This window comes from Hordeum vulgare, chromosome 1H (assembly GCF_904849725.1).
Source record: "Hordeum vulgare subsp. vulgare chromosome 1H, MorexV3_pseudomolecules_assembly, whole genome shotgun sequence".
Lineage (NCBI taxonomy): Eukaryota > Viridiplantae > Streptophyta > Magnoliopsida > Poales > Poaceae > Hordeum > Hordeum vulgare.
The window spans coordinates 425,082,449-425,104,235 of record NC_058518.1 but is presented as its reverse complement, the minus strand read 5'-3'; positions in this window follow the sequence as shown (position 1 = coordinate 425,104,235).

Here is a 21,787-nt window from a genome sequence, read left to right as displayed (position 1 = left end):
CTGGTAGGTGAGACTGGGTGGTATGTATTTGGCTACGATATAGTTTGCGTAATCAGCATACCAAGGTGCGCTATGTGAAGTACGGATGACAATCAGTTGCTCATTAGGAAAGCTGTCATCAATAGGTTGTGGGTCATCAAGGACATTCTCTAGCCTAGACAAGTTATCTGCTACAGGGTTATCAGCACCCTTTCGGTCAACAACGTGCAAATCAAATTCCTGTAGCAGGAAAACCCATCTAATTAGCCTAGGCTTAGCGTCCTTCTTCTCCATAAGGTACTTAATAGCAGCATGATCAAAGTGAATAGTGACTTTGGAGTCAACTATATAAGATCTGAACTTTTCACATGCAAACACGACTGCTAAAAACTCCTTCTCTGTAGTAGCATAGTTTCTCTAGGCACTGTCTAGAGTTTTACTAGCGTAGTGAATAACATTCAACTTCTTGTCAACTCTTTGTCCTAGAACAGCACCAACGGCGTAATCACTAGCATCGCACATGATTTCAAAGGGCAAGTTCCAATCAGGTGGTTGAACAATAGGTGCGGTTATCAAGGCCTTCTTAAGTATTTCGAAAGCTTCCTCACAATCCTCATCAAAGACAAAAGGAACATCCTTCTGCAAGAGGTTGGTAAGAGGCCTTGAAATCTTAGAGAAGTCTTTAATGAACCTTCTATAGAAACCAGCATGACCTAGGAAACTTCGTATACCTCGGATATCTATGGGGCAAGGCATTTTCTCAATTGCATCAACCTTAGCCTTATCAACTTCAATGCCTTTCTCAGAGACTTTGTGTCCTAAGATGATGCCTTCATTAACCATGAAATGGCACTTCTCCCAGTTTAAGACGAGGTTGGTATATTTGCATCTCTGTAAGACTCGATCAAGGTTGCTGAGGCAATCGTCAAAGGAAGAACCGTAAACGGAGAAATCATGCATGAAAACCTCAACAATCTTTTCACAAAAGTTAGAGAATATTGCCATCATACATCTTTGAAAGGTGGCAGGTGCATTACATAAGCCAAAAGGCATACGTCTATAAGCAAAGGTTACGAAGGGGCAGGTGAAAGTGGTTTTCTCCTGATCAGATTGTGCAACATGTATTTGCGAGAAACCTGAATAACCGTCTAGAAAGCAGAAGTGTGTGTGTTTAGATAGCCTTTCTAGCATTTGGTCGATAAACGACAAAGGATAATGGTCTTTCCTTGTTGCCTTGTTCAGTTTCCGGAAGTCTATCACCATCCTATAGCCAGTAATAATCCTCTGTGGGATTAGTTCATTCTTATCATTAGGAACGACAGTGATAGCTCCCTTCTTAGGTACGCAATGTACTGGACTTACCCAATCACTATGAGCAACAGGATAAATGATACCTGCTTCCAGAAGCTTTAATATTTCTTTTCTCACGACCTCTTTCATCCTCGGATTTAATCTCCGTTGATGATCAGCAACTGGCTTAGAATCAGGATCAGTTTTAATCTTGTGCTGACATAGAGTGGGACTAATACCCTTAAGATCATCAAGAGTATATCCAATAGCAGCACGGTGCTTCCTCAAAGTTTTTAATAACTTCTTCTCTTCGTGATTCGAGAGGTGAGCACTAATAATAACAGGATATATCTCCTGCTCATCAAGATAGGCATACTTAAGAGTATCTGGTAATTTTTTTAGCTCGAACAAAGGATCACCCTTTGGTGGGGGAGGATCCCCAAGCAGTTCAATAGGCTGATTATTCTTGAGAATAGGATATTTTTCTAAAACAATTTTATCTATCTCATCTCTTTCATCCATATGCATATCATTTTCATGCTCAAGCAGATATTCCTCTAAAGGATCCGTAGGAGGTACGGCAATAGAGGCAAGAGCAATGATTTCATCCCTACCAGACGACTCTTTTTCATGAGGTTGTCTTCCAAACTTGGAGACGTTAAATTCATGAGACACACCCTCGAAACTAACAGTGATAGTCTGTTTAATGCAATCAATATGAGCATCGACAGTGTTGAGAAAGGGTCTACCAAATATGATGGGACAAAAGCTATCTTGTGCAGTAGCAAGGACGAGGAAATCAGTAGGATACTTCGTCTTACCACACAGGACTTCTACGTCTCTTATAATTCCCACAGGGCAGATAGTGTCTCTATTAGCTAGCGTAATAGTGACATCAATGGGTTCTAACTCAGCAGGTGCAATCTCATCTTTGATTACATCATATAGGGACCGGGGTATTGCACTAACACTAGCACCCATACCACATAAACCATGATAACAGTGATCTCCTATCTTGACACAAACAACGGGCAGGCCAACTACAGGTCCGTATTTGTCTTTCGCGTGAGTTTAGCAATTCTAGCGGAGTCCTCACAGAATTTAATAACATGCCCGTCTATGTCTTCGGTTAAGAGATCTTTGATAATAGCAACACTGGGTTCAACTCTAATTTCCTCAGGGGGTGCAAGTGGTCTAATGTAACCCCTACGTATCACAGTTGGAGCTTTAGAATAATCCTTTTTCCTAGCAGGGTAAGGTGGTTTCTCAGCGTAGGCACAAGGAACAATAGGATCACTAAAGGCAATGACTTTCTCTTCAACTAGATTGGGTTTAATACGTTGACTTCTACAGGAGGATGATATTTAAACCACTTCTCTCTGGGAAGATCAACATGGGCAGCAAACTATTCACAGAGAGAAGCTACTATCTCAGAGTCAAGTCCATACTTAGCGCTAAAATCTCTAGAAAGATCAACATGAGCAGCAAAATATTCACAGAGAGAAGCTACTATCTCAGAGTCAAGTCCATACTTAGCGCTAAAATCTCTAGAATTGCTTGTTTCAACAAAAGATTTAACGCAATCAAACAGGAAATTCATACCTGACTCCTTACGTTCTTCAAGCTCCCAATCTTCAGAGTTACGTTTGATTCTTTCCAATAAATTCCACTTGTGGTCAATATCCTTCTTCATAAAAGAACCGGTACAAGAAGTGTCAAGAATGGTACGATCTTCATGAGAAAGCCGAGCATAAAAGTTTTGAGTGATAATTTCTCTCGAGAGATCATGATTAGGGCATGAATATAGCATTGATTTAAGCCTCCCCCAAGCTTGAGCTATGCTTTCCCTGTCACGAGGCCAAAAGTTATATATATAATTCCGATCACGATGTACTAAATTCATAGGATAAAACTTTTGATGAAATTCCAATTTCAACCGATTGTAGTCCCATGATCCAGTATCATCACATAGCCTATACCATGTCAACGCCTTATCCTTCAAAGATAAAGGAAATACTTTCTTCTTTACCTTATCCTCGGGCAAACCTGCAAGCTTAAATAAACCACAAACTTCATCTACATAGATTAGATGCAAGTCTAGATGTGATGATCCATCTCCTGTAAAAGGATTAGCCAGCACTTTCTCAAGCATACCCGAAGGAATTTCATAAAAGATATTTTCAGTAGGTACCTCAGGTTGAGGAGCAACCCCTCGTGCTTCCGTTCGTGGTGAAGATACCCCGAACAAATTCCTCAAAGGAACATTTTCCATAGTGACAAGTGACAATAAATTTCAGCACAGTATATAAATGTTTCCTTACCAAATTCCACTTACCAAAGGCGCTTCCCTCCCCGTCAACGGCGCCAGAAAAGAGTCTTGATGACCCACAAGTATAGGGGATCAATCATAGTCCTTTCGATAAGTAAGAGTGTCGAACCCAAAGAGGAGCAGAAGGCTGTGATAAACGGTTTTCAGCAAGTTAATAACTGCAAGCACTGAAAGTAGCGGTAACAAGTGATGGTGTAGTGAGGTGAAACGTAGCAAGTGAAAAGTAACAAGTAACAAGTAGTAGAAACGGTGCAACAAAGTGGCCCAATCCCTTTTGTAGCAATGGTCCTTTAGATCCTAACGACATGCCACTATCTTCCTTGATTGAGAGTAGCAACGCTAGTTTGGACGTTAATTTTGTTGGTAGGAAGAATTTTGGCAACAACAATGCTTTTAGAGGAAACTATGTTCCTAGGCCTTTTCCTAGTAACTCCTCTAACAATTATGGCAATTCCTACAACAACACTTGTGGAAATCACAACAAATTACCCTCTGATTTAGAGAGTAATATCAAAGAGTTCATCAACTCTCAAAATATTTTCAATGCGTCCATAGAGGAAAAACTACTCAAAATAAACGATTTGGCTAAGAGCGTTGATAGGATGTCTTGTGATATTGATGCTTTGAAAGTTAGATGTGCTCCTCCCAAGGTCAACTTGGATGAAACTTTAAAAGCTATGCGTGTCTCCATGAATGAGAGCAAAGAAAGAACCGCCCAAATTCGCGCTAGGCATGAATGGTTTAAAAGGGTGCGTTCTAGTGATGCAAATCAGGAAGATCTTAAAGTGCTTGATGTGACTCCTCTTGAATCTTTGTTTTCGCGTGTCAAACCTATTTATGAAGGGGCTGGATGTGAATCCACTTTGGTTGAAAAATGCCCCAATGATTCGGAGTCCGCCTATCTTGATGATAAAAGTGTGGAGAGTGGAGTAGAAGAAATCAAAATATTGGGTAGTAATGAAACTCCCACTTTGGATTTCAAGGAATTCAATTATGATAGTTTCTCCTTGTTTGAATGCATTTCTTTGGTGCAATCCATTGCAAACTCTCCACATGCTTATAGCCAAAGCAAAGCCTTTACCGCACATATCGTAGATGCTATGATGAAATCTCTTGAAGAGAAGCTCGAATTAGAAGTCTATATACCTAGAAAACTTCATGATGAGTGGGAACCTACTATCAAAATCAAAATCAAAAACTATGAATGCAATGCTTTGTGTGATTTGGGTGCTAGTGTTTTCACGATTCCAAAGTCTTTATGTGATATTCTTGGTTTTCGTGAGATTGAAGAGTGTTCTCTTAATTTGCATCTTGCGGATTCTACTGTCAAGAAACCCATGGGAAGGATCGATGATGTTCTTATTGTTGCAAATAAGAACTATGTACCCGTGGATTTCATTGTACTTGACATAGATTGCAATCCTTCATGTCCCATTATTCTTGGTAGACCTTTCCTAAGGACTATTGGTGCTATCATCGATATGAAGGAAGGGAATATTAGATTTCAATTTTCTCTAAAGAAGGGCATGGAGAATTTTCCTAGAAACAAGATAAGGTTGCCTTATGAATCTATGATGAGGGCTACTTATGGTTTGAGCACCAAAGATGACTATACGTGATTCCATCACCTTTTGCCTAGCTAAGGGCGTTAAACAATAGCGCTTGTTGGGAGGCAACCCAACGAATCTATCCATTTTCTTTATGTTTTGTGTTTTCCACACTTTCATAATTCTGTTATGATTCTGTTTTTTTGTGTTTCTTTTTGCGTTTGTGCCAAGTAAAACCGTTATGATTAGTCTTGGGGATGATCGTTTGGTCATGCTGGAAAAGACAGAAACTTTCTTATCACGAAAAGAATTTTAATTTTTTTTATGTAAGAGATTTTGAGTTGATTCCTTTCGATGCTGATTGCTACGCAAATTCTTCAGACTGTCGTAATTTTTCAGAATTTTTGAAGTACCAGAAGTATACGAAGTATACAGATTGCTACAGACTAGTTTGCTGTTAACAGATTCTATTTTTGTTGAGTTGATTGCTTATTTTGATGAAACTATGGATAGTATCGGGGGGTATTAGCCATGGAAGATTGAAAATACAGTAACCCAAAATCAACATAAGTAGAATTTAAGTTTGCTACAGTACCTAAGGAAGTGGTGGTTTGCTTTCTTATACTAATGATATCACGAGTTTCTGTTCAAGTTTCGTGTTGTGAAGTTTTCAAGTTTTGGGTGAAGTTCTTATGGACAAAGAGATAAAGAGTGGAAAGAGCTCAATCTTGAGGATTCCCAAGGCACCCCAAGTTGATTCAAGGATGCCGTAAAAGCCTAAGCTTGGGGATGCCCCGGGAAGGCATCCCCTCTTTCGTCTTCAATCCATCGGTAACGTTACTTGGGGCTATATTTTTATTCACCACATGTTATGTGTTTTGCTTGGAGCGTCTTGTATCGTAGGAGTCTTTTATTTTTTTTGTGTCACAATCTTACTTGCTGCACACCTAGAGAGAGAGACATGCACTCACCGTGATTTTGTCGAGCTTCACTTATATCCTTTGGTTAGACAATTCAGCTCACATGTGCTTCACTTATATCTTTTGAGCTAGTTGATTTTGCTCTATGTGCTTCACTTATATCTTTTAGAGCACGGAAGTGCGTGGCTTGGTAGTTGATCTATGTATGACAGTAGTCTCAAAAGGGGTAGTTATCCAAAGGGATATGAAAACTTCCATCTCCATGTGCATTGAATAGTTAGAGAAGTTTGATTCATCTCAATTAGTTTTGAGATATGGTTGTGGTAATATTTAAGTTATGTTAGTATGGTGTTGTGGATCTAGAAATACTTGTGTTGAAGTTAGTGATTCCCGTAGCATGCACGTATGGTGAACCGCTATGTGATGAAGCCTGAGCATGATTAGTCTATTTATTGTCATCCTTTGTGTGGCGGTCGGGATCGCGCGATGGTTTGTACCTACCAACCCTTCCCCTAGGAGTATGCGTTAAATGCTTTGTTTCGATTACTACTAAAACTTATGCAACAATTATATGAGTTCTTCATGACTATTGTTGAGTCCATGGTTTAGATGCACTTTCACCTTCCACCATCACTATCTTCTTTAGTGACGTGCAACTTTCGCCGGTGCACAAAACCCACCATATAGCCTCCCTCAAAACAGCCATCATACCTACCTACTATGGCTTTTTCAAAGTCATTCCAAGATATATTGCCATGCAACTACCACCATGACATGTGCCACAGCTTCTACATTGCCATTGCATGATCGTAAGATAGCTAGCATGATGTTTCCATTAATGTCTTTGCCATGCTAGATCATTGTCACGGTACACTACCGAAGGCATTCCATATAGAGTCATCATTGCTCTAAGTTTTGAGTTGTAAGTGTGATGATCATCATTGATGGAGCATTGTCTCATGTGAGGAAATAAAAAAGGCCAAAGATGCCCACCAAAAAAAAGAGGCCAAAGAGCCCACCAAAAAATGAGAGAAAAAGAGAGAAGGGACAATGCTACTATCCTTCCACACTTGTGCTTATTAAGCACCATGATCTTCATGATTGAGAGTCTTCGTTTTGTCACCACCATATAGCTAGTGCGAAATTTTCATTATATAACTTGGCTTGTATATTCCAATGATAGGCTTCCTCAAATTTACCTTAGGTCTTCGTGAGCAAGCAAGTTGGATGCACACCCACTAGTTTTCTTTAAGAGCTTTCACATACTCTTAGCTCTAGTGCATCATTTGTATGGTAATCCCTACTCATTCACATTGATATCTATTGATGATCATCTCCATAGCTCATTGATATGCCTAGTTAATGTGACCATCTTCTCCTTGTTTGTCTTGCAACCTCCACCACAATCCATTCCACTTATAGTGCTACAACCATCGCTCACGCTCATGTATTGCGTGAGAGTTGAAAAAGTTTGAGAAAGTAAAGGTGTGAAAACAATTACTTGGCCAATACCGAGGTTGTGCATGATTTAAATTCGTTGTGCAAACATGATAGAGCATAGCCAGACTATATGATTTTGTAGGGATAACTTTCTTTTGGCCTTGTTATTTTGAAAGTTCATGATTACCTTGCTAGTTTGCTTGAATTATTATTTTCTCCACGTCAATAGCAAACTATTGTTTTGAATCTAATGGATCTGAACATTCACGTCTCATTATTTTGGCAAATGCATGGTTTCGTGTATAAAGTAAACACGCGTGAGACCATCGTGTAGATGCATCTATTAGAACCATGAAATACCTAAAAGGTCCAGATAATGGTTGGATAGGATCACAAATATCTCCTTGAATTCGTTCAAGGAATTGGAGTGGTTCTCCTTGAATTTTAAGATATGAGGGTCTTAAAATGAGTTTCGAGTAGCACATGCACAGCACATAAAATCCGAAGATTGTGGGAATTTAGCTTCATTCAAGTCATGACCATTGGAATTGCAGATAATTTTCCTCATGATCCCAATACCGGGATGACCAAGGCGATCATGCCAAGTTTAGAATGCATTTACATTCAAAAAATTACCTTATACGCAACATGTTCTACGGGTTTTATGTAAGTGTAGTACAATCCTGATGATAAAGAGGGAATTTTTTCAAATATTCGTTTGTCATATCCGTTACTTTTTGTAAAAAGGAGATATTCCTCTTTATTGTCTTCATGAGTTTTAGTGTGGAAACCATTTTTGCGGATATCTCTATAACCTATGAGGGTACGAGTTGAATTAGGATACAATAAAGCATCCTCAATTACAATTTGTGTACCCATAGGGAGGGTAAATATGGCACGTCCAGTGCCAACAATTACCGCATCGTGTCCAGCGATTGTTAAAATATCTCCATTCAACTTTGTAAGAGTTTGGAAATACTTTACTTCCCTACATATAGAGTTTGTGGTGCCACTATCCACATGGCACATTTCCTCCTCCATTGGATTTAACTCCCGTAGAAACCTTCTCTCCTTCGTCTCGATGCTCTGTTGGTAGGATGCGTGCTGATAACATGTAACAAAAGATTGTAACTTCTATTTACTGATTGTGGGCAAAGCCCAATTTATACAAGAGTTTGGGATGCATCCGCACAGGCACCTGTTTACAAGATATGGTAGTTGCCATAAGAGAAGGTGTCTGTGCTGAGGGACATGCCCGTTCGGCACTTTAGACATGTCTAATCTAAATGACGTTTGTTAATCACGTCCCTCGGTTGTCTCGTTTCGTAACATGTTTGAGGTAAAATGTCCATTAAGTTTCTTTTGTCGAATTTGCTATTTTCCAGTCGTCTGATAGTGCGTTCACATGATTCAAACTCTGATCTTTTGAGTTTTCCCACGATGCTTACCATCTCAACTACTTTGTTGTTGTGGCCAAGCACAAAAAGTTTAGTAATTTGACCCTTCCTTTCTAATGAATTAGAAAAAATATCTTGGCTCTTTTTTCTTTTTCATTGCGTTGCACCATTTTTGGTTCCTATTATTCACCATAAACAAACCAGATTTATGTATGAAATATGTAAGATTGAATGTTCTGGTTTTAGGATTAGATCTCAATGATCCGCTAACCACGGGTCTCCATGTAGAAATCACGTTCTTTCCCCTTTTTTGTTCCCCGCGCGTCTGATGTGTGGAACAAAAAATTGCTGAATTTGTGATTTGGACTATGGTACCGAGACTACCTCAAAGAGTTTAATCAACTGAGAGCATCTCTAGCAGACCCCGTATAAAGCCGACACGCAAAAGTCGTTTCAGAACGCTTTTGCGGGTCGTCGTGAGCGGCGGTAGAGCAGACCTCGCAAAACGGACTCGTATAAAAGGATATAAGGATATTTGCAGAATATCCTTTTATACGTCCTTTTATACGGGTCCGTTTTTGGGGTCTGCTCGGCCGCCGCCGACGTCGGCCCGAAAAATCCTTTATTTTCATTACATCTTCAGGCATGAGAACACATTTTGTTGTTTTTTATTTTCCTCAAAGGCATTGAATATATCATAATTCACCAAATCTTTGCTAAAACAGCAAGACCAAAGAAAACAAGAACTACAATTAGACATTTTAAAAGATATCCAACTTCCATAACTGCTCCCACTAGTTGGATCAACATCTTCTCCATGCATTCATTGTTGATCTCGGGGTTCTTCATCTTGCATTATTTATTCTTTGGCTTTGATTCTCAAGAAGTTGATGTTCCCCCCCCCCTATAATTTCTTTTCAAATTGCACATGCAACTGCATCGTTAGGCTTAATTATACTAAGGAGTGCACAAACATCTATTAAGTTTCTTTCTATCAATAAATCATTGTATTCTTCTTCCCAATACCAAAATGAGCATTCACCTTCCTACACAGATGAAAACCTCAATAAGCTACCATGATTTAACCAAATAAGTTGACAGAACCGAAGAGAAATAAGAGCGTACCCCATCATTTTTGCATTTGAAGAATACCCATCCGAGGTGCTCCCGTGTGTTGGATGTGAGTTGCAGCACTGTTTCTAGGAAATCGCCGCACTCTATGAGCGGCCTCGGCAAGCCGGTGAGCCGCTGCGCGACCACCGAGCCCGGGCAACGGCTCGAAGAGTCCTTGCCGGCAAACTGACGCCGGCGACTAGAGGATGAACCATCACCTACATGCGGCAATGACGCTTTGTCGGGGCTGTGCGGGGTGCTCCTCGACCAATCCATGGCTTTGGCGCAGCCGCCGGTGGCCGGAAAAGCAAAATTTGGTGGTTGCGACAAAAGAGCCGCCGATATGTACCTTGCCGGTAAGCCGAGGCACGAGGGGGTGGAGGAGCTCGATCTAGGGCATGCGGCGGCCCACCGGCGTGATCCCGACGGCTGGTGTGCCGGAATCAAAGGCGATGCTCGATGGCGGTGGGTGGGGGAAAAGCGCGGGTGAAATGCCTCACCAACCAACCACTTCTAGATATATACAGGTCACCGACGGGACAGGGGGAGAACTTGCGTTTTCGCGGGTTGGCGTGCGCATTTTGCCACGCCCCGCAAAAAATTTGACGGGTCGGACGTGGTTGCGGGGTCTGATCTGGCAGCATTTCCCGCCCCGACCTGCATTTTGACGGTTATTTTGCGGGTTCGCCCTTTTACGGGTCTGCTAGAGATGCTCTGAGCTAACATCACATGATATGCAAATCAACGCAACTAACATTTAGTCCTTTGTTAACGTCACCTGTTCGAAATTTGTAACTTCAAAAAGTAATCGTTTAAAGTGGGACTCGAAGTCACGGCCCCTAGGATGTAGCAGCAGTGTACGGACCAACTCACCCTACCATGATTATTATCCATTCCGTAGAAATATGACAATTAACTTTTTTTCACTTTCATATGAGTAAAAAAAGCATTTTTCTTCTTGTGTTTTTTTGGATTTCCAAAGTTGTCTTGTAGTCTTCCACAAACCAATCGGTTTTATACCTTGCCCGTGTAGCCTCATTGTAAATATCATGGCAACTTCACATGAGGGATTTTTTTGGGTTCAAACATACCCGGATAACTTCTATGCAAATGGCCTGGTAATTTATGAACCGGAACCCGATAACTTACGTATAAATATCATGGTAACTTCGACCAGAGGTGAAAAAAATATTAAAACATCTCATCGGTAATTTATGTCTAAACAACACAGTAATTTTCCAAACGTTCTTGATATTGTACGTGAGCTATTAGCTTTATTTTAAACAAAAAATGTCGGGGTATGCTTTTCAACAATTTTTATCTCCGGGGTCAAGAAATTTACCACGGTGTTTGTACGTAAGTTACCAACTTTTTATACATATATTACCATGTTATTTGCACCGAAGTTACTAAAGTTATTGGGGTAACAAGGGGCGATGAAATATACAAACGGTAACTTTTATGTGAATAGCATGGTAACTCACACATCATACACCTCATAACTAATGTACCCCGATCTTGGTAAATTTGATGACCGGGTGGGGTTGGTTTATGAAATATACCTCGGTAACTTTTTGTGTGAATAGCATGATAACTCATACACCACAGACCTGATAACTTATGTACCACAGTACTGGTAACTTTGGCGACGGTGGTGAGGAGGGGGTGGGTTGTTGGTGAAACATACCCCGGCCACTATCTATGTGAATAGCATGATAACTCACACATCGCAAACCTGATAACTTATGTACTCCAGTCCTTGTAACTTTGGCAACGATGGTGATGGATGGGGGAGGGCTGTTGGTGAAATATAACCACCCAGTCCCCCCCGGTAACTTCTGTGTGAAACACATGGTAACTCACACGTTGCGGACCTGATAACTTAGGTACAAACACCGTTGTAAATTTAGACCCGAATAAAAGGTTGTTGAAACATACCCTCTTACTTCTATGCATATAGCACGGTAATATATGCATCATGGACTTGATAACTTAGGTACATATAGCACGATTATTTTGGCCCCGAGAAAATAAGTTGTTGAAAACACACCTCTCGTCACTTCTGTATAAATAACATGTTAATATACATATAACATAACTGGTAATTTACGATAACTTTTGATCAAAACATGTCAACCTGAGATAATATCTAGTTTCAGAATTCTCGTCGTGACAGATTTTTTATGTGAAAATGATTGTCAATTAAAAACGAAATTTTGAGCTATAAAATATTATACAATTTCAAAACAGCAAGAATCTACAATGACATTTTCTTTCCTGTGCTCTAGTGCAGTTGCATGTGAAGAGAATGATGGAGGAGCCATTTGATGCCCCGATAATTTCCATGTAAACATGGTGGTAACTACATTACCACGGAGGTGATTACTTATTTAGCCTAGGCATGGTAACTTTTGATCCGGAAAAAAAGTCGCTGAAACATACCAACATGAGATCTAGTTTCGAAGATATCGTCGTGATGAATCTTTTATGTGAAAATAATTTTTCAACCGGAACGACGGTTTGACCTCCAAAACATTGTAAATTTTTAATTTAAATGGAATCTTGAGTGACATCATCAGTTTTGTCCCATATGCATGCATGCACGTGTTAAGGAGAAAAAATAGACTAAATATGTTTGCTTTTATATAAAAAAGAACGATTAACACTTCGCAGCAGCCCCGCACTAAATGAATACGTCCGGATGTATTGCTAATGGTCCGAGCGACCGGACATCAGCACAGTCCTTCTTTTTTGATTAATTAGTCGGTTACACGGCTCTGTCCAAATACTTTAGTTTGATCGAGTCAATCGTGCGTGGAGGAGTATATGGCCATGTCCTGCTGCTTAAACAAAGTGGCCAACATATTAGCCAATTATTTTTGTTTTCCTCCTTGGATATTATTTTACATTCAGTTTAAATCCAGTTGTGTTCTAAGAGCAACTCCAGCGGGCCAACCCAAACGGACGACGATTTTGTTCGTTTTTTGTCCGTTTGGGTCGGTCGGCCGCCCGGCGTCCGCCTTGTTTTAGATTTGGGTCGGCACTGCGCCCAACGCGCCGACCCATATGTGCTGGCTTGGCCGGCTGGCCGCCCTATTTCAACAAATATCTTTTTGCATTGCTTTTGCATTCAAACATATAGTCAAATAACATAGTTTCGACCGAATAAATAGCATAGTTTTACAAGCCGAATAAAAGTAAAAATGTCTCACATAGTTTTGCAAGCCGAATAAAGAAGATACATCTGTTGGTTGCCAACATGAACCCACATATGCTCAACCAAATCATTTTGCAGTTGCACGTGAGTTTCTCAATCACGCATGTCATGATGAAATTGAGTGAACTATTCAAACGTCCCCGCTCCTCCATGCTCAAACACAACATTCTCACCCTAAAATTGAAACCCTTGATCGTACAGACATTTCGGGCGCTCATCTTCTACGATCATATTGTGCATGATCACACAAGCAGTCATCAGCTCCCATGGTTTCTGTGTGCTCCACGTATTAGGAGGATACCGAACAGTGCCCCATCAAGATTGCAAAAAACCAAAGGCATGCTCAGCATCCTTCCTAGCACTCTATTGCTCTTGAACAAATCTTTTTCTCTTCTCTCCAACAGGATTGGGGATTGTCTTGACAATAGTAGTCCACTGAGGATAGATACCGTCACCCAGGTAGTATCCTTTGTCGTAGTTGTGGCCATTGATAATAAAGTTCACTGGTGGTTTGTTGCCTTTGGCAAGCCTAGCAAACACCGGCGAGCGCTGAAGCACGTTGATATCATTGTGTGATCCGGCCATGCCAAATAAAGAGTGCCAGATCCAGAGATCTTGAGATGCCGCGACCTCTAGTATGACAGTGCAAGCCCTGACATGGCCCTTATACTGCCCTTGCCAAGCAGAAGGGCAGTTCTTCCACTCCTAGTGCATGCAGTCTATGCTGCCAAGCATCCATGGGAAGCCCCTGCTGGCATTCATCGCCATCAAACGGGTTGTATCTTCAGGAGTCGGCTCTCTCAAATACTCAGGGCCAAACACAACAATGATAGCCTTGCATAACTTACACAGGGACTCTGGCATGTAGACTCACTCATACGGACGTACTCATCAATGAGATCACCGGACACTCCGTATGCAAGCATTCAGATGGCGGCAGTGCATTTCTGATAACAGGAGAAACCAATCTTTCCAACGGCATCCTCTTTGCACTCGAAACAGTCATCGTAGTCGACCACCCCCTCTCTAATACGATTGAAAATATGCCTACTCGTACAGAAACAGCGGCTGAATTTCTGATGTTTGAACAACAGATTTGTTGTATCAAAGTAGTCCTTCCAAAGAAGGAGATGCCCGCTCTCTTGGTTGCGATTCAACGTCGGAAGGTGGCCCAGAATGGAGCCATGGAACAACGGCCGCTGGCTATTGAGGTGGTGATGGACCAACACGGCAGCCAATATCTCCTCCTCGTCATCGGACGATGAATCGTCGGAGTCACAAAGGAAATTGTGAAAAAAGAACTCGTTGGCGGAGCCCAATTTGTACCTTGGAAAATTGTCGAACAACTTACGGGCGTCGACGAAGGAGACGGCCAGAAAAGGGAGTCGCGACATGCACGGACCAGCTAGCTGCCCTGCCGGCGTCCGACGAGCGTGCCGGTGAGGATCTGGCCGGGGCAGCGAGGCGGCTTCTTGGTCGCGCTCGTGGCTGTGCCGGGGGGGGGGGGGGGGGGTGATACGTCCATTTTGCATCATGCTTTCATGTTGATATGTATCACTTTTTGGGATGTTATTACACTTCACGGTACAATACTTATGTCTTTTCTCTCTTATTTTGCAAGGTTTACATAAAGAGGGAGAATGCCGGCAGCTGGAACTCTGGCCTGAAAAAGGAGCAAGTTTGAGATACCTATTCTGCGCAACTCCAAAAGCCGTGAAAATCAACGAGGATTTTTTTGGCATTTATAAAAAATACGGGGCCAAAAAAGTACCACAGGGGAGCCAGCAGGAGGCCACAAGCCTGCTAGGCGCGGCCTCCCCCCTGGCCGCGCCTAGGGGGCTTGTGGGCTCCCACTTGGCCCTCTGGCCGCCCTTTTTGCTACAAGAAGGGTTTCGTTCCAGAAAAAAATCAGGAGGAGGCTTTTCGGAGGATTCGCCGCCGCCACGAGGCGGAACTTGAGCAGAACCAATCTAGAGCTCCGACAGGTCGATCCTGCCAGGGAAACTTCCCTCCCGGAGGGGGAAATCGTCACCATCGTCATCACCAACACTCCTCTCATCGGAGGGGACTCGTCACCATCAACATCTTCATCAGCACCATCTCATCTCCAAACCCTAGTTCATCTCTTGTAACCAATCTCCGTCTCGCGACTCCGATTGGTACTTGTAAGGTTGCTAGTAGTGTTAATTACTCTTTGTAGTTGATGCTAGTTGGATTACTTGGTGGAATATTATATGTTCAGATCTTTGATGCTACTCATTACCTCCCTGGTCATGAATATGATTATGCTTTGTGAGTAGTTACTTTTTTTCCTGAGGACATGGGATAAGTCATGCTATAAGTAGTCATGTGAATTTGGTATTCGTTCGATAATTTGATGTGTTGTATGTTGTTTTTGCTCTAGTGGTGTTATGTGAATGTCGACTACATAACACTTCACCATTATTTGGGCCTAGAGGAAGGCATTGGGAAGTAGTAAGTAGATGATGGGTTGCTAGAGTGACAGAAGCTTAAACCCTAGTTTATGCGTTGCTTCGCAAGGGGCTGATTTGGATCCACTAGTTTAATGCTATGGTTAGACTTTGTCTTAATTCTTCTTTCGTAGTTGCGGATGCATGCGAGAGGGGTTAATCATAAGTGGGATGCTTGTCCAAGTAAGGGCAGTACCCAAGAGTCGGTCCACCCACATATCAAACTATCAAAGTAGCGAACGCGAATCATATGAACATGATGAAAACTAGCTTGATAGAATTTCCCATGTGTCCTCGAGAGCGCTTTACCTCCTATAAGAGTTTGTCCAGGCTTGTCCCTTTCTACAAAAGGGATTGGGCCACTTTGCTGCACCGTTGTTACTTTTGTTACTTGCTACTTGCTATGAATCTTCTTGCCACACAATTACTTGTTACCGATAATTTCAGTGCTTGCAGATATTGCCTTGCTGAAAACCACTTGTCAGATCCTTCTGCTCCTCGTTGGGTTCGACACTCTTACTTATCGAAAGGACTACGATAGATCCCCTATACTTGTGGGTCATCAAGACTCTTTTCTGGCGCCGTTGCCGGGGAGTGAAGCGCCTTTGGTAAGTGGAATTTGGTAAGGAAACATTTATATTGTGTGCTGAAATTTATTGTCACTTGTCACTATGGAAACTAATCCTTTGAGGGGCTTGTTCAGGGTATCTTCACCTCGAACGGAAGCACAAAGAGTTGCTCCTCAACCTGCTGCACCTACTGAAAATATTTGCTATGAATTTCCTTCGGGTATGCTTGAGAAACTGCTGGCTAATCCTTTTACAGGAGATGGAACATCACATCCACACTTGCATCTAATCTACGTAGATGAAGTTTGTGGTTTATTTATGCTTGCAGGTTTGCTCGAGGATGAGGTCAAGAAGAAGGTATTTCCCTTATCTTTGAGGGATAAGGCGTTGACATGGTATAGGCTATGTGATGATACTGGATCATGGAACTACAACCGGTTGAAATTGGAATTTCATCAAAAGTTTTATCCTATGCATCTAGTACATCGTGATTGAAATTATATTTATAATTTTTGGCCTCGTGAAAGAGAAAGCATCGCTCAAGCTTGGGGGAGGCTTAAATCAATGTTATATTCATGCCCCAACCATGAGCTCTCGAGAGAAATTATCATTCAGAACTTCTATGCTCGGCTTTCTCATGATGATCGCACCATCCTTGACACTTTTTGTACCGGTTCTTTTATGAAGAGAGATATTGAATTAAGATGGAATTTATTGGAAATAATTAAATGCAACTCTGAAGATTGGGAGCTTGATAAAGGTAAGGAGTCAGGTATGAATTTCAAGTTTGATTGCATTAAATCCTTTGTCGAAACAAATACTTTTTGTGATTTTAGTGCTAAGTATGGACTTGACTCTGAGATAGTAGCTTCATTGTGCGAATCATTTGCTACTCATATTGACCTCCCCAAAGAGAAGTGGTTTAAATATCATCCTCCCTTAGAAGTCAATGTAGTTAAACTCAATAAAGTTGAAGAGAGAGTCATTGCCTATAATGACCCTATTGTCCCAGTGCTTACATTGAGAAACCACCTTTCCCTGTTAGGATAAAGGATCATTCTAAAGCTTCAACTGTGATATGTAGGGGCTACATTAGAAAACCTACACCCCCTGAGCAAATTTGAGTTGAACCTAGCATTGCTATTATCAAAGATCTCCTGTCCGACAATGTTGATGGCCATGAAATTCACTTCTGTGAAGATGCTGCTAGAATTGCTAAACCACATGCTAGAGACAAACATAGGCCTGTTGTTGGCACGCCTGTTGTTTCTATTAAGATAGGAGATCATTGTTATCATGGTTTATGTGACGTGGGTGCTAGTGTTAGTGCAATACCTCAATCCTTATATTATGAAATTAAAGACGAGATTGCACCTGTCGAGATAGAACCCATTGATGTCACTATTCAGCTTGCCAATAGAGATACTATCTGCCATGTGGGAATTTTTAGGGATGTTGAAGTCTAGTGTGGTAACACGAAGTATCGTGCTGATTTCCTCGTTCTTGCTACCACCCAAGATAGCTTTTGTCCCATCATATTTGGTAGATCCTTCCTCAATAGCATCAATGCTCATATTGATTGTGAGAAGCAAACTGTCACTGTTGGCTTTGAAGGTGTGTCACATGAGTTTAATTTCTCCAAGTTTGGTAGACAACCTCATGAAAAAGAGTTGCCTAGTAAGGATGAAATTATTGCCCTAGCTTCTATTGACGTGCCTCCTACTGATCCTTTAGAGCAATACTTGCTTGAGCATGAAAATGATATGCATATGGATGAAAGGGATGAGATAGATAGAGTTTTCTTAGAACAATATTCTGTCCTTAAGAATAACTTGCCTGTTGAACTGCTTGGAGATCCACCCCCACCAAAGGGTGATCATGTGTTCGAGCTTAAAAAGTTGCCTGATACTCTTAAGTATGCTTATCTTGATGCAAAAGAGATATATCCTGTTATTATTAGTGCTAGCCTCCCAAAGCATGAAGAAAGATCATTACCCTTTGCCTTTTATCGACCAAATGCTAGAAAGACTGTCTAAACACACACACTTCTGGTTTCTAGATGGTTATTCTGGTTTCTCTCAAATACCTGTTGCACAAGCTCATCAGGAGAAAACCACTTTCACCTGCCCTTTCGGTACCTTTGCTTACAGACGTATGCCTTTTGGCTTATGTAATGCACCTACTACCTTTCAAAGATGTATGATGGCTATATTCTCTGACTTTTGTGAAAAGATTGTTGAGATTTTCATGGATGACTTCTCCATTTACGAGTCTTCTTTTCATGATTGCCTCAGGCAACCTTGATCGGGTTTTGCAGAGATGTAAAGATACCAATCTTGTCTTGAATTGGGATAAGTGCCACTTTATGGTTAATGAACGCATCGTCTTAGGACATAAAATTTATGAAAGAGGTATTGAAGTCGATAAGGCTAAGGTTGATGCGATTGAGAAAATTTCATGCCCCACAGATATCAAAGGTATAAGAAGTTTCCTTGGTCATGTTGGTTTCTGTAGAAGGTTCATTAAAGACTTCTCTAAGATTTCTAGGCCTCTTACCAATCTCTTGCAAAAGGATATTCCTTTTGTTTTTGACGATAATTGTGAGGAAGCCTTCGAAATACTTAAGAAGGCTTTGATAACTGCACCTATTGTTCAACCACCTGATTGGAACATACCTTTTGAAATCATGTGTGATGTGTGACATCCTCGACTTTTGCTACAGTAGTAATCGTAATTAAGCTACAGTGATCAACCGTTAATGATGCCACGTCATCGGATTTCCATCTCAGACCTGCGTTGATTCGAGTTTGTCCGGATTTCAGATTTGAAAACAAAAGTAGAGTATGTTATGAGTTCATTGCAAATATTACAAGAATATATATGTAAAAACGAGGAAAGTATTAAAGAAACAATAATGATAAAAGAAAGAAAGAAAACTGAAAGAAAGAAATAATAAAAAGAAAAGGGAAAAGAGAAAACAAAATAAAAACAAAAAAAAAAAAAAAAAAGGAGAAAGCCCCCCCCCCCCAGCCGGCCCAAACTGGGCCAAAAGGCCCAGCCGGCCACCACCCCCCCACCCTCCAAAACCCTAGCGCCACCCCACCCCCACGCCAACTCCCTCCCCCCCCCCTGGGCGCCGCCGCCAGCCCCCCCCCCCTCGTGGGGGGCCCCACCCCCACGCCGCCACCTCTCCCTCCCCTCTCGTGACCCTCCCCAACCCACCGACACCCCCCTCCCCCACGATCTCCCTCCCCTCCTGTCGCCCCTCTCCCCCCATCTCGCCCCTCCCTGGCCGCCCCTCTCCCACCGGCCGACGGCCACCCCTCACCACGCCGGCGGCCCCCCCCCTCGGTCCCCCTCACCACGCCGGCGGCCTCCTCTCCCCACGGCCGCCTCCCTCCACCGGCTCTCCTCCCGCGGCGAGCTTTCCCCGTCGCCCCCGGCGGCCACCTCCTCCACCGGGCCACCCAACCCGGCGGCCCCCCCACCTCACGGCGAGCCCCTCCCTCCACGGCCGGCGCGCCACCTTCACCACGCCGGGCAGCGCCACCACCCCGGCCTCCTTGCCCACCTCCCCCTCCGGATCCGGCGGCCGGGGCCCTCCCCATCCCGCCGGCGGCTCCATCTCCGGGGGGCCCTCCTCACCGGCTCCTCCTCGCCGGCACATCACCACCGGAACCTCACCGTCACCGTCTCCACCGTCACTTCGTGCGAACTCCGGCTTCACCGGGCCGTCACGTCACCGTCGGTGAGCCCCTCCTCGGGCTCCTCCCACCTTACCGTTCTCCTCGACGTCACGGTTCCGTTCCGGCAAACGGGGCCTCGATCCGTCGAGGGTAGACTCCGGTAGGAGGATTTGAGTATTTGGTTCTTCTAGGTGGTGTTAGAGAAAATTGTTCTCTGTCTCTGTTAACAGAGAGAGAGAGATGAGTGTTGAGAGAAAAGAAAAAAATGAAAAAGAATAAATGGTGTATTAGATGCGTATGTATGTATGTATGTATGTATGAGATGTGATGTATGTATTTGTGTATTTGGGTATTTAGAGGAATACGGTATTTGCACGGATAGGTATCTAATAAAAATAAATGAGGAAATAACCTTAGGCCACTTACCGGTGGGGCCAATGCACCGCTGTCAATGACAGGGAGGCCCCACGCGATAATTAAAAATAATGTTTTTCCTAAATAAATAAATAAATAGATATATTAGTTATAATAATTAATTAACATAATTAGAGTATGACACGTGGGTCCCTCGTTGAATTAATCTGATTAATAAATAATTAATCTTAAATAAAACTTGTGCCTATGACGTTCGGGACCCGCTGGTCAGTTGACCGGTCAAATGTTGATGTCAGCCTGACATCGCGATGATGTCATAATAGGATTTTATTAAATCTTTTAAATCTGTTTTTAATTCCTAAATAATTAATAAAACTTTGAAAATTAATATTAAATAATCCGTAAGTCAGATCAAAATATTTTCAACATGAAAGTTGATCAGCAAAGCGAGACGAACCCGGATACACGGTCCGTTCGTCTGTCACGCGTCCCTAGCATAGCAAACATGGAACTTTTCCATCGTTTCCAGTGTAACCGGTAGTAGCCCGAGACCCGGAAAATATCGTCAGATATTCTTCCGACCCGTCTATGACGGATGTTGCTGCGTTAGCTCATGTCTAGCCTGCATATTTTCATGTCATGCTTTGTGTTGCATCGGTGCTATTATTTATTGTTTCTTCCCCCTCTTCTTACCGGTAGACCCCGAGACTGACGCTGCTGCCGGGTACATCTACGACCCTGCTGATCAGTCCATTGCCGCAGAGCAGCAAGGCAAGCAAACCCCCTCTTGATCATTCCTATATCGCCTATGTCTTTCTTCCTACTGCTTGCATTAGTATTTTGCTACTGTTGTAGTTAGCTCCTATATCTGATGCATAGCCTGTTTTTGATGAACTGCTACTTCAGTCCTGTACCTTTAATATGCTTAGTATAGGTGGAGCAGTCATCCCCTCTGACCCCGTAGATCAGTTGCCCCGCTTGTTTTCAAATCTCGATCTCTGATCAACGAGCCAGACCCGACACAGCACGTTCACCCCCCTTCGTTGTACGACGCTACAGGGATACTATCGGGTACCGAGGGTGACACCTCGCTAAGTACTCCTGATGATATCTCTGTAGTATAGCTAGTCGGTCGTGGTTATCGAGGGTGATTCCTCTTTCACCATTCCCGATAACGTCTCTGTCGTGCCACCCCGCGAGTGTGGGACCCCCGAGGGTGATTCCTCTAAGCCCACCTTGACGGGTACATCGTTCGGGATCCAACGAGGGTGATACCTCGGATCCCCCCCCCCCGATGTTACAACCACACAGTTACTCGACCATGTTACTGGGATCTTCGGTGATTAGTTGTAAGACGGGTGGATTCCCGCGAGACTGTGTTGCTGGCCTAATTAAAATGCTAATGGATTTGGGTATTTGATCTGGGTTGGTCGGAGACCTTTTCGCACTAACCG